This window comes from Narcine bancroftii, chromosome 1 (assembly GCF_036971445.1).
Source record: "Narcine bancroftii isolate sNarBan1 chromosome 1, sNarBan1.hap1, whole genome shotgun sequence".
Lineage (NCBI taxonomy): Eukaryota > Metazoa > Chordata > Chondrichthyes > Torpediniformes > Narcinidae > Narcine > Narcine bancroftii.
The window spans coordinates 396,213,047-396,230,944 of NC_091469.1; the positions used below are offsets into that span (position 1 = coordinate 396,213,047).

General features: G+C 43.3%; 1 long non-coding RNA gene across 3 annotated transcripts in view; it reads right to left on the minus strand.

Moving 5' to 3' along the window:
• The window catches only part of LOC138751448 (uncharacterized), a 69,794-nt gene that overhangs the window by 26,811 nt on the left and 25,085 nt on the right, over positions 1–17,898 (minus strand). For 2 of the 3 annotated variants that reach the window (XR_011349942.1, XR_011349939.1), the window contains exon 3: positions 7,795–7,988. This is a non-coding gene — a long non-coding RNA (uncharacterized lncRNA). Of the gene's footprint in view, positions 1–7,794; positions 7,989–15,252; positions 15,330–17,898 lie in introns of all 3 variants that reach the window. The other variant, XR_011349940.1, reaches the window with a different exon arrangement.

The window sequence follows — 17,898 nt, forward strand, 5'->3', positions numbered from 1 at the left end:
TCTCGACCACATTACCATTTGTGGCCATGACCTGGACGGTCATAAAAAAATGTCAAACTCCAAAAATTCTTCCACACTGCCAAAGTCCTTAACCGTGCATACATTAAGGCTAAATGCATATTTCACACAACCCGCCTTGTCATCCTTGCCTGTGTCGTGGAAAACGGAGTGATTAGCCGCGACTCGGATCGCATTCATCCTCTTTTGGAACTTCCCCTTTTCCACAGTCTCAAACCCTGAAAGAGTGCCTGGGGCTTCTTTTCCTACTATGCCCAGTGGGTATCCAATTATGTAGACAAGGGCCGCCCTCTTGTTAAATCTTCCTCGTTTCCCCTGACACCAGATGCTCATGCAGCTTTCAACTGCATCAAGGCAGGCATTGCCAAAGCTATGATGCATGCTGTGGATGAATCTATCTTGTCCAAAGTAGAGAGTGATGCTTCTGACTTCGCGCTGGCTGCCAAACTTAACCAGACGGGCAGACACATCCACCTTCTTTTCCCGTTCCCTCTACGCCCCCAAAATTCACTACCGTTGTGTTGAGAAAGAGGGCCAAGCCATTGTTAAGGCTGCACAACACTGGAGACACTACCTAGCTGGGAAATGATTTACCTTGCTGACAGACCAACGGGCACTGGCTTTCATATTCAATGACCAGCAATGGTGTAAAATCAAAAATTACAAGATATTGAGGTGGAGAACTGAACTTTCCACAATTATGGTATCTTGATATGTTCCTGTCTTGCACTTTCCTCATTTCACACATAAAATCCAGCCATTGCAGATCTGCTGTCTTCCTCATTTGTGTGTTTTTCCATTCGACTTTGGCAAGTTCCTCTCTGATGCGACTGTATTTTCCTGAACTCCACTGAAATACCGACACATCAGACTAGCCTCTTTTCAAATTTCAAAGTGAACTGAATCATATTGTGATCACTGCCTCCTAAGGGTTTCTTTACCTTAATCCTCTCATCAACTCTGGTTCATTACACAACACCCAATCCAGAACGGCTGATCCCCTGGTGGGCTCATCAACAAGCTGCTCCAAAAACCATCCCAAAGGCATTCCACAAACTCTCTCTCCTGAGGTCCCGTAACAACCTAACTTTCCCAATCTATTTCATGTTAAAATTCCCCATAATTATCTGTCTGTCTGACATGCCTTTTCTATTTACAGTTGTATGTCGTAATCCACATCTCGGCTGCCTTTGTGGCCTATACATATATAACTGTCATTAGTGTCCTTTTACCTTTGCCATTTCTTAGCCCATAAGTACTTTACCTTTGTCCCTTCTTTCCAATTATTTAATATTGTTGCTTACCAACAAACCACACCACCCCCTCTGCCTACCTGCCTATCCTTGCAATACACCATGTATTGTTGAATATTCAGCTCCCAATGATATCTATCCTTTAGCTTCGACCCAGTAAAGGCCACAGTATTTTACCCTCCAACCTGTAGCTGTACAACAAGATCATCCACCTTGTTTCTAATGCTGTGTGTATTTAAGTATAATACTTTTAGACTAGTTTTTGAATGTCATGTGTCTCTGTTGTCCCTCTGGCTCGTATTTTGTCTCATCACCTGCCTGTCATCCTTGCTGCACACTATCTTCACTTTACTGCTGTTTCCCTCTTCTTCAGCCCTAAGATCCTGGCTCCCATCCCCCGTTAAATTAGTTTGAAACCTCCTAAACTGCTATATTCAATCTTCCTGATAGGATATTGGTCCCCTTTGGGTTCAGGTGCAACCTATCCTTTTTGTATTGGTTGTACCTTCCCCAAAAGAGATCCCAAAAATCCATAAATCTGAAGCCCAGTTTCTCAGTCACTCATTTATCTGCCTGATCTTGCTATTTTTGCCCTCACTAGCACCTGACACAGGTAGTAATCCTAAGATTACCACCCTGCTTCTCAACTTCCTCCCTAATTCCTGCAACCCCTCTTCAGGATCTCCTGATTTACCTTGCCCTTTGAGGTAAACCACTGTTATGCTATGATTGGATCCTGCTGGGTGGACACACCTTCCAAAAGCAATCCTACCCATAGCCCTTTACATGCTCTCCATTTCATCCTGCCTTGATCAGTCAATGAGGTTGATGGCTATTCTAGTCTATAGTTAACAAAAACCTATCGGTTTCACAACTTGAATCTTTTGTGGTTATTGATGATGCATCACCTATATCATTGGAGCAACAATAAGAACTTGTAGTTTCTACTCTTTTCATTTCAGCACCATTATTCTCAACAGGGGTGAGCACTCTGCCCCTCTTTTCAATTCAATGATCATCTTCTTCAGTTTATTGACATTGACAGAGGTGTTTTTATCTTAGAACTTTGCCATTAGCCTTTCAATCTCTTTCCTGCATTCTATCTATTCCTTATTTGATATTCAGCCTTCAGCTATAGTGACTTCGGTAAACTTGAAGATGAAGTTGGAACGGTATTTGGACCATCACTGAATGGCTTTCGCCACCAGGCCCTCAACTCTCCACTTCAGCATGTAAATGACAGAAACAGCACAGTCTGATGATATGGCCCTGCCAAAATGCGGACACAGGATGACGTGAAAGGGATTCTTTACAGTTATGTGGCAGTGGTCAGGGATGTTGGAGTATTTGACGGGGCAGAAGATGTGTTGGTGGAATTTAGGTGGCACCCTCTTGAGGATGGCTTGGCTGAAATCCCCGACAAATTATGAAAGATGAAGAATTTATTAAGTTTGAGTAACTGCACTGTAAATCATCAGATCACCCAATGCAATCAGTATTTCTTGACCGCACAACAATGCAATGCTTCAGAAACAACTACCAAAATAATCCCTTGTTTCGATGCTTTCTGGCCAGAAAACTGACAGCAGGAACTTTGCAAGGAATACTGTTAAATTTTATGATGAAATTGGTGAGCAAAGAAGAACCACAGAAACTATCTCACTTTTGATGAAATAAAACATTTTTTATTCTTTGCAAACTATGAATTGCTGAGGGAAATTAGGGGTCAGGCGGCATTCATGGATAGAAATAGTTGGACAACATTTTGGATTCGGGCCCTTTATTGAGTCTCAGTCTCAGTCTCAGTGAAATGTGCTGACCCAAATGTTGACTAATGTAAGGTAAAACATCATGAGATGGGAATGTGTAGGGAGTTACCCTGTGCAGGGCTGTAACAAGAAGGGGAGGTGTCCTTGTACTCCTGTTAGGTAAAACATCATGAGATGGGAATGTACAGGGCTGTAACAAGATGTGAATGCATCCTTGTACTTACAAGATAAGAGAGACATTGATGGATTGAGAGGCAGGAAGCTAGCAGGGAAAGGATAGCAACAGTTTTAGTCATTGGACAAGTAATGATATGATGATGTTCTAAGCACATATCCAAGGGTATAAAAAATCACCATTTTGCTGATAACGGCAGAATGCATTCTCCGACTAACCTGGTTGGTCGCAAGTGTTACAATCCGGTAATAAAGAACAAAGAACCCTGATTTCGACTCAGCCTGGTGTTTGTCTCACTCATTCATGAACAAAGCAGACCTAACACTAACCATTTCTAGTCATGGATGTTGACTGACCCACTGAGTTTCTACAGCAATTCGTAGTTTGATCAAGATTCCAGTATCTGGCATTTTTTTGTGTTTTTTTTTATTTTGATCATTTGGTGTTCAACTAACTTGAGGTGCTTTTTTGAAACAGGTGGATCAACAATGCCAAATTATTTGGTTTGGGCTGAATAATTCTTTAACATCCCCAAAGAATAGAATCAAAAGATTGTTCCTACTTCTTGACTATCTGTTGACTTTTGTAAGAAAGTGCATGGGTCAGGTGAGACTTGGATGTGTTCATCCTCATTGTTTGGGAAGGTAGGTGATATCAGTGTTCCCAGCATATTGTCATATGAAGAGCAAAAAAGTTAAGGATTCGACAAAGAAAAAGAAACTTTTTGATTAAAAAAGTTACTCATCAGCCTAACAGCTTATCTTACTAAAGACATTTCTTCAGGGAGAAAAAAAAAATCAGCAATTACAACTAATCACCTGAATGTCAAAGATTTTAATTGGTATGTTGATTGTAAAAAATGTAAAAAAAAAACCTTTGAGGCAGTGAGAAAACCCACTTTCAGAATGTATTTGATGAAGAGGAAAAGAGGTCATTCTGGGATTTGGTCCTTTCAATTGCAACTTGTAATAGAATAAAAGAGGATCATTTCAATTTGCATTTTAATAGGATTGCATGCAGTTTACTGGGACAGAGTAAGAAGAAAAAGGCAGACAGTTCCACACTAACTAATTTGACGGTTTTGATACCTTTTAGGATCCTAGCCATCAAAGAGAACATTTGTCAGTATTTCAGAAGAAATTAGTCGCAAGCCAATGAAAGCGAGGCCATGTAGAGGATGCCATGCATTTTCAGAAGGGTGATAGAGCAGCCATTCTCAACGGAAGTCTCAATGAGGGCCAGAGCCCATTTAAAGGGAACCATGGGCTGATATCATTAAACACTTTTTATGTTTTTTTAAATGTAGTCGGTTGGAGAGAAGTACAGAAGAAACCTACTAAACTTGACTGCTTCACAGGGAAGTGGGGGGGGGGTGGTGGTGGGGGGCAGTGAGACACTGGAGAGCCCTATGGGAGCTGTGGTCCAAAAAGTTTGAGAATGGTTGATGTAGAGAATGTAAAAAGTGCAGTCTACTTCCTGCTCCTTCCACATCATACCCACAAAATTGATTTCTTTCCTGATCCACATCAATGTTATTGTATTTTCAAAAAAGTCTTATAAATTTAGACATACAGGCCATTTTGGCCCAAGAGTCCATGTCACCCAATTTACACCCAAATGAAGTGTGGGAGAACATCGGAGCCCCCGGGGAAAACCCACGCAGACACAGGGAGAATGAACAAACAGCGCAGGATTTGAACCGTGTTGCAATTCTCTTTTGTCAGTTACTGACACCCATTTACGCAATTACAATATAAGATAATAGCCACTTAAAACTGGGGTGTATTGAAATTATTTCAAGAATCAGAGTTCTACACACAAAAACAGGCCATTCAGCCCAATTTCTCCATGCTGACCAAGCTACTTTTGTTTGTTTGCCTTCAGTCAATATCCCTCAAAAAAATTTTCTATCCTGTACCTGTCAAAATGCTTTTGGAATGTTAGCATTTCTGCTGGCTGCTTGTTCCATTTACCCACCACACTCTGTGTGAAGAAGGTGCTCCTCAGGTCACTTTTAAATCTTTCCCGTTTCACTTAACACCTATGCCCTCTAGTTTTTCTGACTCTGGATATGACTATTCACCTTAGGCTCAACGTCATGGACCATACCACCCACAATGAGTTATTGTGCCCGCCCACCCGTAGCACTAGCATCACAAGGGCGTTGCAGTCTGCAACAGGTGACACCATCAGAGGGGTGTCACCAAAATGAATAATGTGGTTTCATCTCCACAAGCTATAAGCACATGTGTTTTTCTGAAATTCCGGAGGGATGGGGAAATATAATGGGATAGATGATGGAGGAAGTCCATGGTAGGTATGGCACCCGCTCTTGCCCCCACTGCTGAGTGGCTTCTTGAATGGCAGTTATCCTAATGCCGCACCCCCCCCCCCGATTAGATCTCTTCTGATATTGACTCTGACCTTATCTATGGTCTTCATGGTGTTATAATCCTCAATGACATCCCCACACAGCTTCCAATGTTCAAGAGAGAAAAGTTCCAACCTGTCCATCCTCTCCTTATATTCAAGCCTTCCAGTCCTGGCAACATTCTTGTGAACCTTTTCTGTACCCTTTATTACTTAAAGATAGCATTGAGTGACCAAAACTGCACACAATACTCCATGTGATCTTGCCAACATCCAATACAGTCATAACATGATGTCCTTACTCCTGCATTCAATGTACTGACCAAGCATGCCAAACACCTTCTTTACAACCCTCACCACTTTTATGGAACTGTGTATATACACCCATTCTCAAAATCTCTGTTCTGCAACACTCCCCAGGCATCTACCATTCACTGTGAAACACCTCCCACTAAACTGAGGTAGATTCCATCTGCCATTCCTTGGCCCATATAACCATATAACAATTACAGTATAGAAACAAGCCATCTCAGCCCCGCTAATCCACACCAATTTAAGTGATCTCCTCTAGTCCCACCTACCTACTCTCTATCCGTAACCCTCCAATCCTCTCACATCCATGCACTTATCCAAACTTCTCTTAAATGACAAAATTGACCCTGCTGCAATCATTTCTTCCAGAAGGTCATTCTGAGTGAAGAAGCTTCCTCTCATGTTACTTGTAAATTTTTGTCCCCTATCCCTTAACCTAAGACCCCTTGCTCCAATCTCACCTACCCTCAAGAGGAAGACTCTATTCACATCTACTCTATCTATCCCCCTCATGATTTTAAATACCTCTATTAAATCCCCCTCTAGATCTAGATCCCATTTGTAATCTTAGATAACCATCCTCACTGCCCACCATATCACCAATTTAGGTTGATAGATCTGTGAATATGTGAAATTCTCCACCTGAAGGATGGTGATAGCCACAACACTTGGATTACTTAAAGAGAAAGTTGGTACATTTTTGAAAGCCTTGTGAATGGAGTCTTCACATTAGAGGAGATTATGAATTTGTAGATCAATACTATCGATTGCCAGGGCAGGCTTGAGGGGCCACTGACCAACTTCAATTTTATGGTTTCTTTTTGACAGGTTTTTCCTCTAATCTGGTTACCATCACTCCCCTAAAGTGTATTTGCAAACCACTGCCCCACTCTAACATTCACTCCATTCCAAAGTCCTTATAAATGTTGTTGCCTCCAAATCCATGTCCATTTTCCCACAATCTAGTCATGTTTCCACTCCACATTAGTAATAATATAATCCACGTCGGTATTACAAATGGCATTTTATGTGATAGCAGGAATGTTGAACCAGACCCTTGGTGCAACTTAGCCAATTACACAGTCCTTAACCAAGAAACTCTCCTCTATCTTCCACGTGGCTGGAGCAACTTTGGTCTGATTTTGGCCTTTTCCATTCAACAAGTAATGAGAATATGACATACCTTTAAATAGGGACCCTTTGATGGCAATACATGCAGCTTGTCAGCTACCTACTCATTGTACTGATTTTTATATGCAGCCAGAGTTTGCAACACTGTGGTTTGATGGCAGTGATCAGCAGGAGGGCAAGATTCTCTGGCACCAATTATAACTTATCTGCATTGGTCAGAGACTTGTGTATCACTTGGAGTGTCAAGGTACATTAAATGTCAGGAAGAGGCACTCATTGTCATACGGGAAATGAGTCTGAACTGAGAATTCATGGAGAATGGCAAAACATAGGCTATATCCTGCACCAAGATGAGATAAGAAGGAAGATGGTTATCTCACAGGGAATCAAGCCCTAATGAATTGAATGCAGCAGCATAAGAAATTCATTGATCTCACACAAATAGTAAAGCTTTCTCAAGCGTCAAATCCAGTCAAATGACACCGGCCTCAATACTAGCCAATTGCGCATTAACCAGCCATCAGGCTGATCCTGTTTCCTCTGGATGTATATGTGCAGTCCATTGATAATAAACTTGAATTTGAACCTCACCATACTAGGCTCACAGTAACATTGCTTCAAGACAACCAAAGATTTGTCTGCAGGATTAACTCAGTCCATTTTTTGCTCGACAGCTAACTGAATATTATTTTTATGGTTTTTTTTTTACCTCTTCCTTTCATATTATTCATTTTCTCTCTTCTCGTGTGTCGTGTGTTTTATTTACCTGGAAAGCTGCAGCAAATCAGATCCATTTCATCTGTACATGGTGTTTATGTTATTCACTCATTCATTCATCATCATCGTATCAGCTGAACAGGGTTAAGGGGAGCATTAGTTGAATGATGAAGTTCTACATTTCAGATACTTCTTGACTGGCACTTTTGATTTGTCTGTTCCACAGCCCACTGCAGATATTATCTGTGCAAAAAATTATTGTTTATAAGAGGTGGCATCTCTAACTTCTCCTGTACGAAAATGAAACATGAATAGCAGGAGCCATTTTGGATATTTAAGCAAACACTTTGTAAACATGAAAACAGGTATAACTTATCCTCTGTTTAAAACAGGAGAACATTAAAGTATAGAAACAGGTACTTTGACCTTTCTAGACTCTGCTGAATTATTTTTATGCCTCATCCCATTGATATGCATGGACCATATCCCTCCATATCCCTTCCATTCACGTACCTATCCAAACTTTTCTGAAATGTCCAAATTGAGCCTGCATTTACCAACTCAGCTGTCAGCTCTTTCCACACTCTCACCAGCTCTGCATGTTCCCTTTAAACCTTCATCCTTAACCTTTGTCCTCTAGTTTTATCTCACCTAACCTCAGAGGAAAAAGACTACTTGCATTTACTCATCCATACGCCTTATACCAGGTCGTGACAGCAAAGATCGTCGACTTTCTAGGGCAGTCTCCGGAGCAAGGTGAATATGATGCCCTCAAGGAGCTATTAACCAGCACTTTCAGGTTCTCATGGAGCAAGCGCGAGGTCCAGTTGTTGCATATTGGATGGTTTAGGGGATAGGGTCCCATCCACCCTCATGTGCAAAATTCTTGCCCTTTCTGAGGGACATAGGCCTTGTCTGCTCTTCAAGCAGATTTTTCAGGAGTAGCTGACTGAGGATATCTGACTCTTGGTTGTCAATGAGGACTTCAGTGACCCCAGGAAAGTCACAGCCCGGGCAGATGTGGTCTGGAAAGTGAAGGAGGTGTAATGGAATATATATTTGGGAGATCATTGGTAAAATTAGAGTAGGTTATATACATGCACACATTTTAAAACAGATCTTATTTGAAATACTGAAGAATTTATATTCAGCTAACTTTACAGAAACTATGGAGAATGCTATGCACATTCCACAAGTAGGTGCTAATTGAAATGATGTCATCAAATGAATTGACTGGAGACAGGTCATCTGTGTTGAACATTTTTACAAGGCTTCTGACCTTTCTGCAAAGTGCTCACTCAAAGGTCAATGAGAAGTTTGTTTACCTAAACCAACAGATGGGAGCAAAAGAAATAGGACTAACTCTTAGTATTTGCTGGAGAATGTGGGGAGGGGGGGTTGCAAGAGAGAGAGTCACATGGGCTTTCTAGCAGTTGGAAGATGAAGAGAGAGAGATAGACTGAACAGTCACTGATGAAGCAAGCAGGAAGCTTGTTGGAATTGAAACAGAAAGCTCCAAAGTGGCAGATGGCTGTAAGTGTTATCTGTCTGATGTTTATCTTAGAATAAGTGGAACAGAAAGGAACTCTGTGTTAGCCTGAAAAAAAGAGGTTATCATCTGGAGAACCCTGATGGGGCAAGTCATTTAGGTAACTAATGGTGGTACTTCAGTTGTGGAAATCCTGGAACAACAAATCTCTCTCTGCAAACCTCCAAAGAACCTTTCTGAGCAGTAAACATTTACCTTTTGAGCACCAAAGCCTGGTGAACTTTATACATGTTAAATTCTGTGCACAGTATAAGAATTGTCTGCAACCAGTGAACTTGGAAGAATGAGAAGTGAGATTGAACTGTGAACCAAAGAACTTTTCTTAAATTTACACACACATTACATATATGTGCACTTAGAATTAGAAGGGGGTTAATTTGGGTTAGTTAAGTTAATAGAGATAAGTTCAAGTTTGATTCTGTTTTCATGTTTAAAGATAATTAAAAACATCTTTTGTTTAAGTGACCATTTGTCATGGTGAATATCTATTGCTGCTGGGTTTTAGGGTCCTTTGGGCTCGAAATAGAGGAAAATGGCATCTTGTTGGACCAGGGCACTAGGCCCGCACACAGCCGGCAACAAGGCTTCAGTGAACAGAGAGCAAAGTGGATCCCCCAAACCAACAGTATTGCTACTATCACTAACAATGGGGTGCAGTTGGATGCCGCCCACCCTGCACGTTTCAGGGAAACATCATGACCAACCATCATTAATGGCTGGGGCGGTTGGCCAATGTGACAGACTCCTCCACCTGTGGGACTCTCTGTAAGGAAGGTGCTTCCTTGTGGACACCAGCACTAAAATAAGTGTCGTTCACCCCTCGGCCCTCGACATCTGGATCAGCAAGCCGGGCCCGGCACTAAGGGTAGCGAACAGCACCACATATGAATTTTTGGCACTTGCACCATCCTCCTCCACTTCGGCAGCAGCCAGTTTACATTGACATTCATGATTGCAGCTGTGATGCAACCACTCCTGGGAGCAGGCTTCCTGTGAGCCCATTGCCTGCTGGTGAACCTTAAAGGGGAGCATTTGATGCACACTAAGACTTTTCAAACAATGCCCATGGGGTAAGCCAAGTTACCTACCCCCCCACCTCAACTCCATTACTCTGTCTGACAGCACATTTACACGGATCCTATCAGCGTTCACTTTGATCATGGTGCCACAGTTTTCTTCCACCGAATCGAAGCATGGGGTAAGGCACCATATCCTCACCAAGGGCCCTCTGCTCCACACCAGGGTGCGCCACCTTCCCCCTGAGAAGTTCACCCTCACCAAGGAGGAGTTTTAAAAAATGTAATATTGTGATGTTCTGACAGCCCCGGGGCTCCATCCTGCACATGTTACTGAAGGTAGCAGGAGGGTGGAGGCCATGTGATGACTATCACCACCTCAACAACGCCATTACACCTGACAGGTACCCCGTGGCCCATATTTAAGACTTTACTGCTAAATTAAAAGGAGCACAGGTATTTTCAAAATTCAATCTCATCAGGGGCTATCATCAGATCCCGGTCCACCTTGATGACATTCCTAAAATTGCTATCAATACCCCTTTTTGAATTCCTGAAAATACCCTTTGGATTTAAGAATGCAGCCCATACCTTCCAGAGGCTGATGAATGCGGTGGGCCAGGATCTCCCATTCACGTTTATCTATCTAGATTATATTCTCATTGCCAGCCACAATCATACAGAGCATGCAATCCATCTAAGGTGACTGTGCGCCTGGCTTCAGGAAATTGGACCAACTATAAATCCTGCTAAGTGCTAATTCAGGTTGGAAATGATCGACTTCCTGGGGCACTAAATCAACAGACATGGAGAGAAACCCCTGCCTGAAAAGGTAGAGACTGTTTGGCACTTCACCAAGCTCTGTACAGTGAAGGGGTTTGCAAGAATTTGCTGGTATGATTAACTTTTATCTCCAATTCATACCGGAAGTGGCCTGCATCATGCACCCACTTTTCACACTCATGGCGGTGAAAGGTAAAGAAATTACCTGAGAAAATGTAGCCTTGGAGGTAATCCAGAAGGCCAAGGATGCATTGGCCAATGCCACCCTTCTGGTACATCCCAGGCCAATGGCACCAACCGGTCTCACAGTAGACACCTCCAGCACAGTGGTAGGAAGCGTACTGGAGCAATTCATCGAAGGGCAATGTCAGCCCCTAGCTTTCTTCAGCAAGCACCTCCAGCCACTTGAATTCAAGTACAGCGCTTTTGACTGGGAGGTATTGGCATTGTACCTGGCAGTCAGGCACTTCAGGTACTTTTTGGAAGGTAGACAATTCAGGGTCTTCATGGACTATAAACCATTAACCTTTGCCTTCCATAGAGTGTCTGACCCGTGGTTGGCCAGGCAGCAGCAACACCTGTCATGTATGTCACAGGTAAGATCAACATGGTGGCCAATGCACTGTCGTGCTCCGCAATTGAGTCTGTTCAGCCTCTGTCCCAGGGAATAGACTATTCCGCCCTTGCCAGGGCATAAGCAGGAAGACCTTGAAATCCCAACATAGAGAATGGCAGTTTTTGGATTCAGGTTGGAGGATGTCGCCATTGGTCCTGGTAACCAGATGCTCCTCTGCAACATCTCTACCGGCAAACCCCACCCCATCGTGCCAGCAGCATAGAGGAGGTAGCGTTTCATCATGATCCACAACCTGGCATGCCCAGCCATCAGAACTTCTGTCAGAAAGATGGCCAGTAGGTTTTTCTGGCACAGCCTCAGGAAATAGGTCAGTCACTGGGCCAAGACCTGCATGCTCTGCCAGTCATCGAAAGAGTAGTCATTCATCAAGACAACCCCCCAGACTTTTGAGCCAGTACAACGTACATTCAGCCATGTCCATATTGACATTGTAGGGCCACTATTGGTCTCCCATGGGGCGAGATATCACCTCACTATGATTGACTCCTCCACAAGGTGGCTGGAAGCAGTCCTGTTGGCCAACACAATCACCAAGACCTGAGCCATGTCACTGATTTACACCTGGGTGTCGAGATTTGATGTCTCTGATCATATGACCACTGATAAAAGTACACAGTTCACTTTGGGACTCTGGGTGGGACTGGCTAATTTCCTGGGTACCCAGCTCCACCATACCACAGCTTACCACCCTCAGGCCAACGAGTTGGAGGAGTGGTTACACAGGCACCTAAAGGTGGCTTGCTGGCTCGGCTCAAAGGGCCAAACTGGGCAGACGAGCTACCCTGGGTCCTCCTGGGGATCTATATCATGCCAAAAGAAGACCAACTCCTCAGCAGTTAAGATGGTGTATGGCACATCGTTGGTGATACCAGGGGATTTTGTGACCACCGCCAAGAACCCAGAACCCCCACGGTCTCATTGACTAAGCTGAAGGAAAGACTGGGTACTCTAGCAGCCTCCGCCGCATAGCCAGGCCAAAGCCTATGTACCCAAAGAGCCTTGTGAGTCCATTTTCGTTCGGGGACACACCAAACACCTCTGAAATGGCCATATGAGGGGCTGTATAAAGTAATCAGACACAACGGGTTGACATGTGTGCTGGATATCGGTGGTAAGGAAGAGGCTTTTGTTATCGACCACCTCAAACGATTACATCTGGATATGACCCAACCGGTCTCCACTCAGCCCCTGTGACACAGTGGTAGGCCACTGAAAACAGAGAACAGTGCTCCAATCACTGGTTCTGGTGAGGGGGTCATGTAGTGGTCCGCTAACCAGTACACATGATGGCCAATGAATGTGTAGACTGCACAGACCCCACAGGGGCAATGATTTTCATCAAAAGTGACCATCTGCACGGCAGGAAACAATGAGCAACAGTGGGAATGCTGCCTAATCTGGGGGCGCTGCTGCTGTGACGTCATTCCTGCCATCAACAGCAGGGAGAGAATATAAGAAGAGCTGCCAGTGCAATAAATCATTCTTTGATTTCAGCTTCTTGGGTGTGTGTCATTCTTTCCACACTTCACAGAAGTGCGCACACTACAACTCTATCAAATCTCCCCTCATTCATCTGTGCTCCAGAAAATAAAGTTTAACCTTTTTAACCTTTCCCTATAACTCAGTTCAAGTCCTGGCCACATCCTTTTAAACCTCTTCTATATTCTTTCAATCTTATTAATATCTTTTTTCCTGTAGTTAAGTGACCAAAACTGAACACAATAATCCAAATTTGGCCTAATCAATGTCTTATTCAACTTCATCATAATATCCCAAACTCCTATACTCAATGCATTGATTTATGAGGCTAATGTGCCAAAAGTTCTCTTTATGATCCGACCTATTTGTGACATCACTTTCAGGGAATTATTTATCTGTATTCCCAGATCCCTCTGTTCTCCTGAGGAAAAATTGAAAATGGCAGCGCACAAGGTTACAGCGGCCACTTCAGTTCTAAACAACGATGAAGCCCCTATCCACTATGTTGTGTCTATGATCAGAATACATTGATCAAAACAAAAAAATACAAACTAGACTTTCAAATTAGCAAATCGGATTGGGAAGATTCTGAGTAATTTTAACCTACTAAAGCAGGGAACACAGACTGCTGCAAACCACAGAGTGGATTGTGGGAGATGAGTAGGAAGCTATCGGAAGCACTCCTGGAGAAGGCATAAGCATGGAAAACAGTCCAGCCTCATGTTTACACTGAGAATGAACCTATCTGACCCATGATCCTGATGATCTTACTCTCAAATGTCAGATTGCTAGAGAAGAAAATGGATGACCTGAGATTGCATCTGAACAGGAGAGAACTGCAGAGCTGCTGCGCTCTGGTAATTACAGAAATGTGGCTCCAGGACACCATTCCAGACTCAGCGATTGAGCTGGTTGACCTTATTTCCTTCAGAGATGCTGCTCCTTCTAGCAAAACTCAAGGTGGCGGGATGGGGTGGTGGACTGTGCATTTACATCAATGAGAACTGGTGCACCAATGTCTCTGTTGCGAAGACCTTCAGTACAGACAGAGTACCTCCTGATGAAACGCAGACCCTTCCACCTTCCCAGGGAATTCTCAGCCATGCTGATTGCCACTTTCTGCCTTCTACTTTTCGCTAATAAGGGTGAAGCTATGAAAGAGCTATACAATGTAATCTGTGAAACCCAGACGTCCCACCCTGATGGTACCATGATTGTTGGTGGTGTTTTCAATCACACAAACCTGAAAATGGTCTTAACATAGTTTAAACTGCATGTCAACTTTGCCACCAGATGAGAGAACACACTGGATCAGTTGCACATCAATGTCCCTGGTGCATACAAGGCTGCACCTCACCCCAACCTTGGTTACTCGGATTACATTTCCGTCCATTAATCCAAGTGTACAGATCACTGGCAAAGTAAACTAGATCAATTTACAAGATCAGGATGTGGCCAGGAAGATGGGGTGGGGTGGGGGTTGGGGAAGCACTCAAGTCTGCTTTGAGACCATGGACTGGAGCCATTTCAGGGAGGCAGCCACCAAGTACTGTCATGTAAATATTGAGGAGTTCAGTGACTGGCTTCATCAGCAAGTGCACTGAGGAAGTCACTGAGATCAAATACTTCTCAACCTGGGCTAACCAGAAACCTTGGTTGGATGCAGAGGTCCGGGCCCTTCTCAGAGCTTGTGATACTGCCATCAGGACAGGGTGTAGGATGATACTAAAATCAGTCAGGTCTGACTCTCTCATGAAATCCGGAAGGCAAAGCTGGGATAGGCACAGAAGATTCACAGACAGCTGTGTGACACTGACAACATGAGTTGCATATGGCAAGGTATCAAAACTATAATGGATCACAAGTCAAACTTTCAAGTTCAATGATGCCTCCCTTCCGGACAGACTGAATAACTTTATACACAGTTCGATGAGAACAGAATGAGGCCCGCTGATGAACAGATCCCCTGCATAGCCGCAACCAAAGTGAGGAGAACCCTATCCAAGGTGAACCCACAAAAGATGGCAGGACTAAACAACATACCTGGTTGGACTGCACAGACAAGTTGATGGAGGTCTTCATGGACATCTTCAACACCGTACTGCAGCAATCTATCATTCCTGTAAGGTTCAAGACAGCCACCATCATCCCAGTACCCCAGAGGGTGACAATAATAGGCCTAAATGACCACCAACTTGTGGCAGATACCTTCACCATTATGAAATGCTTTGAGGTATGGTGATGGAACGCATCAAAGCACACCACCCAGAGACACTAGACCAATTTCAATTCACCTATAGAGAAATCGCTCCACAGACAATGATATAACCTTGTCCTGATCCACCTGGAGAATGATGCCTTATATGCTAGGCTTCTGTTCATTGAATTCAGCTTGCCATTTAACATAATCATTCCCGAATGGCTGGTGAAGAAGCTGTCCTAGCTGGGACTCAACACCCCTCTTTGAAAATGGATCCTGGACTTCCTAACGGAAATACCACAGTCTATCTAAGTTGATAGCAGAATGTAGAGTTTTGCCCCTGGTGCATGTCAGGGCTGTATGCTCCACCCATTCCTATTCATCATCCAGTTGCAAGAGTGTCATCATTTTTAGATGACACAACGGTATTTGGCCTCATCAGAATCAATGAGTTGCAATACAGAGAAGAGATGGAAAATCTTGTGAAATGTCATGAGGGTAACAACCTGAGTCTCAACATTGTCAAGATGAAGGAGATGATTGTGGACTTCAGGAGGACCAGGAATCATCCCCTTCCATGAACCATCAACATCTCTTTTGTAGGCAGAGTAGAGAGCACCAAGTTCCTTGGAGTTCATGTAATTAGTGACCTTTCATGGATACACATCTTCTCACTTGTCAGGAAGGCACGTTAGAGATTGCACTTCCTGAGAAGACTGCAGCAGGCAAGGCTACTGGCCACTGTTATGTCAAACTTCTACCAGAGCTCTATCAAAAGTGCCATGGCCAGATGCATCAGAGTGTGGTACAGTTTCTGCAGAGAAATGGATCAGAGATCAATCCACAGGACCATAAGAGTGGATGAAAGGGTCACTGGAGTCTCCCTCACCCACCTCCCAGGCCCTGTATTGATGTGATCTACCAGGATCATTGTCTGAAGAGGGCGCACAAAATCATTGATGACCCTTTCCACCCTACACACAGTACTTTTCAGCTGCTACCATCATGAAAAAGGTACAGGAGTTTCAGAGCCAGTATCACCAGTCTGAGGAACAGTCTCATCCCAAGTGCAGTGAGAATGCAGAATGACTCATCAGAGTGAGCTGAGTCAGAATGGTAAGGCTTTGGCTCAACAGGATTTGGTGAGAACAGGTAAGAGGGATAGAAGGAATTGAAGTAAGAAAGGGCCATCCTTTTCAAGAAACAAAAAGGATTCAGCAGGTAGAAATGGGTAGGTCGGGTTTTAGATATATATATTTTTTTCCTCTGATTATAAAAAGTAGGATTGGCAGCCAAGGCAGGGAAATGTTCCTTTTGCAGAATGTTTGTTGTCGGGGAAGCCTGACGACTTCATCTTCGAGAAGTGTCTCCAGCTGCAGTTCCTGACAAGCAGAGTTAAGGAATTGGAGCTGATGTTGGATGAACACCAGATAATTCAGGAGGCAGAGGGAGTGATAGACAGGAGTTAGAGGGATTATTACACCAAGGAGGCAGGAGGAGTGTAGATGGGTGACAGATAGGAGAGAAAAAGGGAACAGTCAACCAGAAATTGATTAGGGATAGTTAATATGATTTTGTGTATGTTAAGTCATGTTTAACCAACCTTAAGGACTTTTTCAAGTAGGTTACAGGAAAGTTGATAATGGAAAGGTTGTGGATGTTGTTAATGTGGACTTGAATAAGGCCTTTGACAAGGTTCCACGTGGGATGTTAGTCAGGAAGGTTCAGACACTAGGTATTCTAGATGAAGTAGTGAACTGGTAAATTGGATGAGCAAATTTGCAGATGACACTAAAATTAGAGGTATTGTGGACAGCGAAGAAGGTTTTCAAAGTTTGCAGAGGGATCTTGACCAGCTGGAAACATGGGCTGAAAATTAGCAGATAGAATTTATTATAGACAAGTATGAGGTATTGCATTTTGGAAGGACAAACCAAGAAAGAACATACACGGTAAATGGGAGGGCACTGAGGAGTGCAGTAGAACAGAGGAACCTAGGAATACAGATATATAATTCCCTGAAAGAGACATCAGAGGTGGATAGGGTTATAAAGAGAGCTTTTGACATATTGACCTTCATAAATCAATGTATAGGAGTTGGGATTTTATGGTAAATTTGTATGAGACATTGGTGAGGCAAAATTTGGAATATTGTGTGCAGTTTTGGTCACCTGACTGCTGGAAAGATATCAATAAGATAGAAAGAGTGCAGAGAAGATTTACTAGGATGTTGCTCTGACTTCAGGAACTGAGTTAAAGGGAAAGGTTAAATAGTTTCAGACTTTATTCCCAGGAGTGTAAAAGAATGAGGGGATATTTGTGAGAGGTATTTAAAATTATGAGGGGGATAGACAGAGAAAATGTAGAAAGGCTTTTTTTCCACTGAGTAGGTGAAATACAAAGTAGAGGACATGAGTTAAGGGTAAAAGGGAAAACAAGTTTAGGAGGAACATGAGGGGGAACTTCTTCACACAGAGACTGGTGAGAGT